The sequence below is a fragment of the Heterocephalus glaber genome, unplaced genomic scaffold, assembly GCF_053883595.1.
Source record: "Heterocephalus glaber isolate CG9 unplaced genomic scaffold, H.glaber_assembly_v1.0 deba00001479, whole genome shotgun sequence".
Lineage (NCBI taxonomy): Eukaryota > Metazoa > Chordata > Mammalia > Rodentia > Bathyergidae > Heterocephalus > Heterocephalus glaber.
In genome coordinates this window covers 814846-826795 of record NW_028258316.1, presented here as the reverse complement: position 1 = coordinate 826795, position 11950 = coordinate 814846, and the positions used below count along the sequence as shown (strand labels likewise).

General features: G+C 46.1%; 1 pseudogene; it reads left to right on the top strand.

Annotated features, from left to right (window-relative positions):
• Positions 1–7646: 7646 nt before the first annotated feature.
• On the top strand, positions 7647–8994 carry LOC101719724 (vasculin pseudogene; annotated as a pseudogene).
• The last annotated feature ends 2956 nt before the right edge of the window (positions 8995–11950 follow it).

The following is an 11950-nucleotide window of genomic DNA, read 5'->3' as shown; positions in this document are numbered from 1 at the left end:
CATTGCGCACGCGCTTTGCTCTCCACGTCCCTCTGCGCCTGCGCCCCACTCCCTCTGCGCACGGTGCACACGTTTCCTACGCACATCGCCTACGTATTGAACGTCGCCGCGCCTTGACCACACGTGACTTTGTGCCTGGGTTCAAGCGAATGGGTCGTGCTGGTCCAGCGTTATCTGGTCGGGTGTCTGTCGGTGCCCTACAGCACGCTCTCCGCCCCTCCTTGTGTCCGGAGGGAGACGCGGGCTCAGGCCCAGCTGCAGGGCCGTCTGTGCTGAGCTCCGCGCCCTCCCGCGGCGGTTGACCGGGGTGGTGGTGCGGAGTAGGCGGGGCCGCCCGGGTTAGGGGAGGACCGCCAGGCGGGCGAGGCAGGTGCGGGGCCCGCTCAGGAACCAGGCTGGATGCTGTGCTCCCCGAGTCTGCCACCGCGCCCAGGCTCCTTCCGCAGATCCAAGTCGACCACGCTGCTCTGCGCCCGGTCCCCAAGACCCCGCCACGTCGGGCTGCGCTGAATCCACGCAGACTCCCGCCCCGCCCCTTCCCTAGTCCCTGTGGGGCGTCCGCGGTCTCTTCCCACGCACAGCTCTGCGCCCACCCAGCGAGGCCCGCAGACGCCGCTGCCCGAGTCGCCCGGGAGACGATGGCGTCGCGACCCCGACGGAAAGCTGGACAGGACCACGAGGGTTTCCCGGGCCCGCCAGGGTGGCCCTGGTCCCCGCCACCCGTGGGCTCCCCAGCAACTGCACCTGCCAGGGAGGGTCAGTCAGGCCTCCTGAGTTTATTCCGTGTGTCCGTCTGCAGGAGTGAAGATCGGCGACCTTTGAGTCGTTTTCTCGAGACGGTGTGGGGTCAAGGGCGGTGGGTGTTCGTGTGGAGGGGCGGCCTGAGGGAGAGCTCTGCAGGGCGGGAACGGCGCGCAGCGCCACTGCAGTGTGGGGCACGGAACTCCGAGAGCCGCCTGGGAACCCTGGACCTGTGTCCCAGCCCTGTCTATTATGTCCCATAATCACGTAAGCAACTATCGTGATAAATTAGGTGCAGGGCCTGAGGGACTCCATGGCCTTCGGTGACTGCCCAGTGTAAGGTGTTGCTACCTCTTGAGTTCCTGCAGCCCTTGCATTCAGGGCAGAGACTCAGCAAACAACTGCAAAGCTGCACAGCAGCGGCGCGGAGGAGCCTCGTAGCCCTGAGCAGGAGGAAACCACAACCTGTGGGTGAGCAAAGCCAGGCAGCTGGAGCAGAGGATGGGGAGACGGCGGGGGCTGCCACCCCGTGCAGGAGCTCGAGGAGTAGGGTTAAAATCCGAGCGTTTCAAGGAGACAGTGCATCTGTTCAGCAGTTTGCAAGGCAGAGCCATAGATAACTTGGGGAAATAAAAACTACTATTGCAGCTGGGCATGGTGGCGCACTCCTGTAACCCCAAAACTCTGGAGGCTGAGGCAAGAGGGTCACCGCGAGTTTGAGGCCAGCCTGAACTCCATAATGAAACCCTGTCTCAAAAAAATAAAATCATCAAAAGATGCTTTTGCGGGCCGGCGGTTTAGCTCAGTGGCGCCGCCGCCTGCCTCGCAAGAGCAAGGTCCTGAGTTCCATCCCCAGTACCAAAAAAAGAGCAATTGCTATTTTGTCTTTTTTTTTTTTTTTTTTGGTACCGGGGATCGAACTCGGGTCCTTGCGCTTGCGCAGCAGGCAGCAAAACCACTGATCTAAATCCCCAGTACAGCAATTGCTATTTTGGAAACAAAGTAGTGGAAATATCTCAACCTGGACCTGCAAAAATGAAAGAAAGGGTTGGAGGTCTATTCCAGTGCTTCTCAGTCCTCCCTGACCTGCCCCGGCACCTTCCTCTAGTGCGGGCATTGATTCTGGAAGCTGGCAACGGCTCTCCGTCTCCTGTCTCCCCCAGTGTGCGGCTCACTGTGGTCCACAAGGTGGCATTGGAGTCCCGGGGGTTGGATTAGGAGAGCTCATAAGGAGGAAAATCTGGAGAGAGAAAATAGGGAGAGAATTTGGAGGAGCATAATGGAAATTTCTTGTAGTTGAAAATCATCTAACTCCAAGTCAGACTGGACAGATGAACAAATTCCAGTACCGACCCTTCCCTCCGAAGGTTCAGAATTTCAGTCAGTGAGGTTCTCGAAGGAATTGAGTGGAAAAACAAGTCAGCCCCGGGAGCAATGAGCAGGTAGCACTGGGCTTCTCCCGGTTATTTCCTGGTAGCAGAAAGCAGAGCGCCCCCTTCCGAATTAAGAGGGGGAGTGACTGACTTCCCCCCTCTAATGCTGTTCTTCTCAGGTGTATTTCATCAGTGATCAGTAATGCCAGTCCAGCTCTCTCATGTATCGTCTCATGTATCGTATTTCTTTCAAAACTACAGTTAAAACACACACCTCGTAAGGAGACTGAAAAAATACATGAACCAGTGTGTAATTCCAGCACTCTGGGAGGCTGAGGCAGGGTGACCACAAGTGTGAGCCCAACTTGGACATCTTAGTTAACAAGACCCTATCTCAAAATAAAAAAGGTCTGGGAATGTAGCTCAGTGCAGAGGTCCTGTGTTCAATCCCTGGCGCTATACACGCACACACACGCGCACATAAACCAGAATTTTACTGGATGAGAGAAACACAATTTGCAAACTAACATCTCCCTCAGTAATGTGTAGAACAGCAAAGCAGAATATCAGCAAGTATTAAGCAGGCTTGACCAGTGGATAGCGCCTTTGATGAGACCCCTCCCAGCCACACAGGCTGTGCATTCTCCAGCTCAGACCACATTCTAGGCCCTGGGTGAGTATAAATAAACCTAAAGAGCTTACATCATGCAGTTTCTGCAGGATATTTTTCAGTGCTGGGGAATTGAACCCAGAAAGCACTGAGCTACATCCTCAACCTCTTTTTAAATTTAATTTACTTTTTTTTGAGGCAGCATCTTGCTAAGTTGCCCAGGCTGCCCTCAGACTCGCAATCCTCCTTCTTGGCCCTCCCAAGTAGCTGGGATTACAGGTGTGTGCTATCATGCCCAACCAAACTATTTTTAACTACAATGGATTGAAATAAAGCCAGGCATGGTGTTGCATCCCTATAACCTCAGCTACTAGAGAGGCTGAGCCTGGAGGATTGAATGTTTCAGCCCAGCCTGGCAATTTAGCAAGACTTTCTCAATATTAAAAAATAAGAAGGTTGGGGCTCGGGGTGTAGCCCTGTGTTCAATCCCCAGTGCTGGGGGAAAAGAAAAGATTTGAAAAATCCAGAAATACGTCAGAAATTAAAGCATACATTTCTAAATTATCCAGGGATCAAAGACAAATCATAAAAGAAAAAATATTTTGAGTGGAATGAAAATAAATACAGCAAAATTTATAGGGTGCAGCCAACACAATGCTATAGCTATAGACTTTTACATTAGAAAAGATGAAAGGTCTCATAATGGGTGTTTCTACTTTAAGAAACAGGATGGGGATGGTTGAGTGAACTGAACCCAAGCAAGCAGAAGGAAGGAAAGAATAAAAGTTAAAGAAATTGGTAAAACAGCAGACTGTTGCACACCTGTAATCCCAGCACTCAGGAGGCTGAGGCAGGTAGATTGCTGCGAGTTCCAGGCCAGTCTGAACTACACAGCAAGACCCTGTCTCAAAACAAAACAAAACAAAACCGGGGCCAGGGATTTAGCTCAGTGGTTTCACCGCCTGCTGTGCAAGCGCAAGGACCTGAGTTCGATCCCCAGTACCAAACAAAACAACAATAACAACAACAACAAAAAGCAGAACAACTACAGAGAAAATCAGTAAAAGAGGCTGTTGGTCTTTGAAAAGATCAACAAAATTGGCAAATATTTAGCTAGGACACCCAAGAAAAAAATAAAACAAGGAATAAAAAAGGAACATCGCTACTGTCCTTACAGAAATCAAAAGGGTTGTAATAAAATACTATAAAGACCCAGTCATGGTGCTGCATGCCTGTAATCCCAGCACTCGGGAGGCTGAGGCAGGAGGATCACCTCAAATTTGAGGCCAGCCTGGGCTACACAGTGAGTTCAAGACTAGATTGAACTACATAGTGAGACCCAATCTCAAAAAAAAAAAATTATAAACAACATCAAGAAGCTTAAGGTAAAATGGAAAAATTCTCAAATAGATAAAAATTGTCAAAATCAACTCAAGAAACAACAACAGAATATCTGAAAATACCCATAAACTGAGTTAACAATTTAAAATTTTTCTGAAAAAGAAATCTCAGGCCCAGGTTGTTTTCCTAATAAATTCTATGACATACTTGAAGTATTAATGTGAATCCTTTATAAATTCTTCCAAAAAACAGAAGAGAGAATATTTCCCAGCTCATTCTATGAGATCAATATTAACCTAGTACCAAAGCCAGAGAAAGACATAACAAAGAAACTGCAGACAGCCTCCATTAATAGGCATGCTAAAATTCTCTACAAAATATTGGCACTGGATCTGCTGACACCTTCCTATAAAGGTAGCTACTTGGGAGGCTCAGGCAGGAGGACTGAAAGTTCACAGCCAGCCTGAATGACTTAGGGAGACCTTGTCTCTAAATAAATAAATAAAATTTAGAATATATATGCAAAAAGAATTGAACGACACATAAAAAGGATTATATGTCATGTATAGATGAGACTTATTTCAAAATGTAAAATTTTAATACCGGAAAATCAAGTAATGTTTTGCATTATATTAATAGAATGCAGCACAAACATTACAAGATCAACTCAGTAGGGCCGGGGATATAGCTCAGTGCCTGCCTGGCAAGCCCATTTGACAATGCAGTACTTCTTTTGGGTGGTACTCGGGATCAAAGCCCGGGCATCACACATACTGAGCAAGCACTCCCACCGAGCTGGATCCCCACAAAACGCAGTGCTTGTTCACAGTAGATGTTCCAAACAGACCAGGATTGCCAGGACCTTCTTGGACCTGGGGATGGCACAGACAGGATGTCTCAGCCAGCACCACCCTCCTGGTTCAGGCTGAGCATGGGCTCAATGCCACTCCTGTCTTTTTGTGTGTCACAGTCCAGAAGTCCCCGCAGTCCACTCAGACAAGAAAGGAAGAAAAGCCACCCAGGCTGGAAAGGAAGAAAGAAATCCAGCTGTCTTAACACACGACAGAATCCTGCAGAAAATGCTATGTGAGCAACAACAACTATGACTAGAATCAACAGGCAAGTTCAAAAAGGCCTCAGCTGCAAGGTCAATGTTCAAAAGTCAATTCTATTTCTACAAAATCTGAAAGTAAAATTAAGAAAACAATTCCATTCTACTCAATAAAAAGACTAAAATACTTGGAAAAAATTAAATAATAGAAGTGCAAACTTGTACATTAAAATCTACACAACATTGCTCAAAGTGAAGGTGACCTAAGGAAATGGAGAGTTATTCTACATTCCAAAGTTAGAGGATTCAACATTTTAAAGATCATAGTTGAAAACAAAGATCCTAGTTATCACAAATTAATCTATGCATTCAATGTAATTTCTACAAAATCTCAGTAGAAATCAACAAGTCAATCCTAAAATGTGTGTCTAAATTCGAAAGACCTCCCTGATTTGACAGCTCAGTAAAAAGCTACAAAAATCCGAGGGTGTGGCTTGGCTGGGGCAAGGCTGATGGTGGAGCCCTGGCTCAGCACGCCTGGGCTCAGGCCCATCCCCAGAGCTGTAAACAAAACCAAACAAAACAGAAGGACAGTGTGGTCTTGACTTTAGAACGGGCACATGCTTGCAGCTCAATGGAACAGAACCAAGCTTCAGGAAATAAACCCTACACTTAACAGTCAACTGATTTTTTTTTTTTGGTACCAGGGATCAAACTCGGGTCCTTGAGCTTGCGAGGCAGGCAGCGGAACCACTGAGCTAGATCCCCGGCCCAACGGTCAACTGAATTTTGATAAAAGTACCAAAACAATTGAATGGGAAAGGATAGTTTTTTGACAAATGATTGTGGGTCAGTTGGGCATATACATACAAATAAAGGAATTTATACCTTGTTTCATCCTATGCCAAAAAATTAACTCAAACTGGATTATAGACTTAAATGTGAAAGACAAACTGCAAAACAGTCAGAGGAAAACATAAAAGAAAATCTGTGTGACCAGGGATTAGGCAAAGATATTTTAGATATGATAAAAAGCCTTAATCAATAAAAGAAAATATTAGTAGGGGTGCCTCTGGTGGGGCAGAAGGTAACGCTGTCCCGGTCCTCCACACCGGAGTCAGGGGAGGAAGGGAAAGAGGGTGCCAGGGTCAGCGTCCCTGGTGACTCGAGGTGATTGAATTACTCAGATGTGAAGATCATCTTCTAAGGTTCCTGTAAAAGGCCCTGGATATTTCATGTGGAATTACAGTGTTTTTGGATAATTTTGCCCCAGAAGTTTATTAAAATTGGCAAGAATCATCTCTGAAGTGAATTGATACTGTTATCCGCTCAACAGGCTACTCAGTAAGAGACCCAGACATTTCATCAGTAGTTTGGTTCAGACGGATTATATAACTGGCTAATGTAGTTCAGCTGGTGGCACCCCTCCCCCCACCCCTCCTGTTGGTTTTCTTTCTTTCTTTCTGTTTTTTTTTTTGTTATCGGAGATCAAACTTGGGACCTTGCACTTGCGAGGCAGGTGCAGTGCCACTAAGTTAAACCCCAGCTCTCCTGTTGGTGTTCTTCAGCTAAAAGTGTAAGATATGATTGATTTGTGTGCTGAGTAGTTTCAGCAGTTTCAAATTACTGTTTAAATATTGCTGAAGTTTAATGGCAGTTTATTTTTACCTTTATTAAAAGTTTTAGGAATTTTCTGACCTTGATCCTTTTCATGTCTCAATGGAGCAGCTTTGCTAGATGAAGACACTGAAAGAATACAGAGGCTTTTTCTTTTCATCTTTTACTTATGTGGAAATTTGAGATGTTGCAGGTTCCTGCTGGTGTGGTAGTACTGACATAGCTATTTGTATCTGTGTGCCGAAGTTTAGGAATACTCTTCCAATGTGTAATTTTCTTTGTTTCTACTTTTTGGCTCATAACTTGGATGTTTCTTCTGGAGTGGGATAAGCAAAACAGTGACAAGTAAATAGAATAATAAGGAAGACTTTGATCTTAAATCCAAGGAACTTGGCTAATTTTGGAAATCGCCTTGTGAAAACTTTAAAACAGAAGTATCGGTAGTTGACTTGAAATACCTCTATGTCAAATAGTCATAGGTTAAGTATCTTCAAAGAACTTGGATATTTCAGAGGATACAAAATTTAAAAAACAAACTGGAAAACATAAAGATTACAGAGAAAAGATCAACACCTTCTTGTGCAGTCCTGTTGGAATTTGGACTTGCTATGAGATGTTGAAGCCTTGTTTTGCTGTGTTGGAGACAGTGGACCTAAATTGCACAGCGTGGCTTTGCTCCAGCTGCCTTAATTTTCCTACTTCATCATCATCAACAAAGTCATCACTGAATTTTGAAAAACATTTTGAAGATTTTTCATGGACAGAAAGTCGACATGATGTGAATCGTCGATGACATAACTCTTCAGATGGCTTTGATTCTGGTGTTGGATGTCCTATTGGAAGGAAAGAAAAAATCAGATGGTGTACACATGGTAGAAATGCTACTGAAAACATCAGTCACCGAGGGGATACCATGGTGGAAATTCTCATTCTCGTAGGAGTATTTTCCATTCTGGAGAAAGCCAAGGGCCACGTGAAAACAACATACTGACAGTGAAACTGGGAGGAAAGAAGACAAAAGAGAACGAAAACAGTTTGAGGGTGAGGACTTTCCATCTTTAAATCCTGAATATGAAAGAGAACCAAATCAGAATAAGTCTTTAGCTGCAGGTGTGTGGGAATATCCTCCAAATCCTAAATCTAGAGCTCCAAGAATGCTGGTCATTAAGAAAGGTAATACAAAAGATTTACAGCTATCTGGATACCCAGCAGTAGGAAATCTTCAGTCGCAGTCAGTTAAGAATGAAAAGTGGGGAAAAAAAAATTTTAAAAAAAGAATGAAAGCGGGGTGGGGCGGGGGGGGATTTAGCTCAGTGGTGCCGCCACCTGCCTCACAAGCACAAGGTCCTGAGTTTGATCCCTGATACCAAAAAAAAGAATGAAACTGGTCCAAGCGTTTATAAAGGTTTAGTCCCTAAGCCTGCTTCTCCACCTGCAAAACCTATACAGTGGAAAAACCAAACTAAAGAAAATGAAGTTGGAACTTCTTTCTCTCATGAGTCTGCATATAGTGTTGGCAAATTTAATGCTTTTAAATCAACAGCCAAGAATTTTAGTCCATCAACAAATTCAATGAAAAGTGTACTCATTCAAATTCCTCTTCACCTGTTGACAAACTTAATCAAAAGCCTCGTCTAACCAAACTGACACGAATGCACATGGATAAGAAGAGTGAGTTTTTGAAAGCATTGAAAGGGACAGAGTAGAAGAGGAACGTGAGGATGAAAGCCATGCCAGCTCAGAGAAGGATGAAGACTCAGTCACTTCGCGTAACAGCAACAGTACCATCAAGAAGGGACAGAAACAGAAACTGATGAAAATGAGATCCCACAAGACAATGGCAGCACCTCAGTAATTTCCCAACAGATCATTCGATCCACAACCTTCCCCCAAACTAGTGTTCTTTCCCGTTCACTTGGGGCAGAACCCAGGTTGTGGAAGGAGATGGGCTGGCAGGGGGACAGTGAAAGTGATGAAACCCGTGCTCCCCTCATGAGGGTGAAATGAGAGAATTCCAAGTTTGGACCCTGGAAAAACAGCACTTTTAAACCCACAATTGAGAACGATGACACAGAGTCAAGCAGCACTGACACATCAGATGACAATGATGTGTGAAGGATTTCCTGAAGGCTCCAGAAAGTTTAGTGTGATGCATCTCTCATGCAGTTTGGGGTGAATTGTAAAAATGAAGAACTATGACTTATGTAGTGAAATATCCCGTTTGAAGATGATTTGGAGGGACTTCAATGTGAAGAGTATGGTGTTGGGCTGTGCTGAACATTATTGGTTTGTAAATGAATGTTGCAGAAATGAGCACTTTGGTTGACTTTCTTCATCACTGCAGCATTTCTCTGATTAGCAATGTGATGATGTAACAAATGAGATTTTCTCATTTAATAATAAAAAATTGTGTAATGTTTTGCAAAGAAAAAAAAATTACCCAGTGTGGTGGCACACACTTGTAATCCCAGCATTGCAGAGGCTGAAGCAGGAGGATTGCTGTGAGTTTGAGGCAAGCCCAGGCTACATAGTGAGAACCTGTCTCAAAACCCCCAGAAAATAGGGCTGGGGATTTAGCTCAGTGGTTTCACCGCCTGCTGTGCAAGTGCAAGGACCCGAGTTCGATCCCCAGTACCAAAAAAAAAAAAAAAAAGGACCTGCACACAAAACCCCAGAAAATTTCCAGATATTTGCAAAGGGGCACTGTGCCTACCTTGTAGGCACAAGGTCCTGAGTTCAATGCCTGGTACAAAACCCAACAAAATAAATAAATAAATAAATGAAAGAAAAAAATCAGACAATCAAAATTTAATTAATTTTTTGCAATTCAAAGACAGTGCTGGGGCCAGGCATTTAGCTCAGTGGTTCCGCCGCCTGCCTCACAAGTACAAGGTCCTGAGTTGGATCTCCGGTACCAAAAAAAAAAAAAAGACAGTGCTAATAAAGTGAAAAGATATCACAGACTTGGGGAAAATGTTTGCAAACATATATCTGATAAAATGCTTTTATCCAAAATGTATAATTAACTCTTACAACCTGATAGTAAGAGTGTAACTATGCCAGCTAAAAGGGCCGACAGAGTCAGGTAGACATTTCTCCAAACAAGATATAACAACAGCCAATAACCACATGAACAGAGAGATGCTCAACATCATAATTCCCAGGGAAATGCAAATTAAATCAGCAGTGAGCTGCTGCTGTGGTCCACACCTGTAATCCCAGCTACTGGAAACCTTGAGGATTGCAAGTTTGAACCTGGGCAATTTAGCCTTTCAAAGGGCCAGGAGAGTAGTTCAAGAGCAGAGCGCATCCCTGGACTGAGCAAGTCCCTGGGATTCAATCCCCAGCACTGGAAAGAAAAACAGTGAGATATATTTACATCTGCAGAATTCCCCGTGCAACCCAGCTGAAGACACAAATTCCCCTAGTGCACATAGAACATTCACCAAGGAAGAAACCCCTCCCAGACAATGCAACAAGTCTCAGTGTATTTAAAGTCACAAAGCATGTTCTCAAGCCATATTAAAAAATGAAATAGGGCCGGGGATTTAGCTCCATTCTGGAGCCTGCCTCACAAGGGCAAGGTCTTGAGTTTGATCCCTGGCACCAAGAAAAAAAAAGTGAACTAAAAATCAATAGTTAAAATACCTGGCAAATCTCCAGCTGGGTGTGCTGTAATCCCAGCACCGGGGAGGCTGAGGGAGGAGGATTACTGCAAATTGGAGCCCAGCCTGGGGTACATAGTGAGTTCTGGACTACATAATGAGACCCTGTCTCAAAAAACCCAGAACATTTCCAGATATTTCCAAAGTAAACAACATACTTCCCAATAACCTATACACATCAAAGAAATCAAATAAAATTAGAAAACACTTTTATCCAATGAAAATAAAAAGGCACTGTGTCAAAATCTGTGAGATCTGCAGCAGTGCTTAACGGAAGCTTTACAAGAAAGTCAACATTTTTGTTCCTACCTCAAAACCTTCCACCCATACTCTGCCTGCATCTTCATGAGGAGCATCAGGCTGTCTCGTGGGTCGGGCGGGGAACTGGGAGTTGTGCTGGGTTCCGTGCCCTTCCCTTCCTTGCTTTGTCTCCTCTGTGTCTCATATCAGGGTCTCACTATGAAGCCCAGGCTGGCCTCGACCCCATGGGGATCCTCCTGCCTCAGCCTCCTGAGAGCTGGGGTCACAGGTGTGTGTCACCACACTGCCTCAATCCTTTTAAATGTAAACTGAGGCATAAACAGAGTGAAACCCCTTCTCAGGTGGGGAGATACCATTTAGTCCACTCCACGTTCAAACAGAGGAGCTGGGCTCCAGGAAAAGTGGTGTGCCAAAGAAACTGCAGCTGTGTGTTGAGGCACCACCCGTTCCTCACTCTGTGCCATTATTCTGTTGTGTTTCTCCAGAGAATGATGTGTGTGAGTGTTCTAAGGTAGAGCAAAGTCCAGGAGTCTAACTCACTCACTGCTGAGCACATCCCTGCACAGTGTCCCCCACAAAGCGCCTGGTTAGGAGATGTTTGTTGAGTGAATTCATGTCAATGTGTGGCCTCCTGGTGTTGAGAAGGTGCAATGTGGGGCATCAGCGAGAAGGCCTCCACTGTGTGGCCCCCATGGGCAGGGACATCCGCACTTATGGCTCCAACCTGCCCTCCTCAAACTGGCTTCCTCTAGAGGACAGGTGGGCAGAGGTGGGTGCTGAGCTCCACCCCTGCAGATTCCCCGCCCAGTCTCCCACTGGGCCAAGATTCTCGGGAAGAACCCTGATTGTTCTGTGTGGGTCATGACACCCCCTGGGCTCAGGGCCCGAGACCAAGGAGGGGCTTTGTCTATGACTGACAGCCCTTTCCAGAGCCAGGAAGTTGAAGGGGGGAAGCAGCCGTCCAGGTGCTGCTCCCAGCGGAGGGAACCCGGCGGTGCACCACCACTCCCGAGGGTGCCTCAGGCCTCCATGTCCTGACCAGAGCCTTTCTGTCTCCCTAGGCCTCCCGGGATCACAGCCCAGGCTGGCTCAGCTGTCAACAGCCGCGGGACACCGAGCGGTCGAAGCCTCCTGTGGCCGCAGAGCCCTGCGAGGCCAGGACCCGCAGGAATGGCCGGGCGAGACGCAGCGAGGGCATGCACACTGGCGAGCTCCCGAAGGGCCGTGGGACGAAGGCTTGAGGGCCGCAGCTGGTAGAGGCAGTGCTGAGCTCCCGTCCCTGGTGTAAATA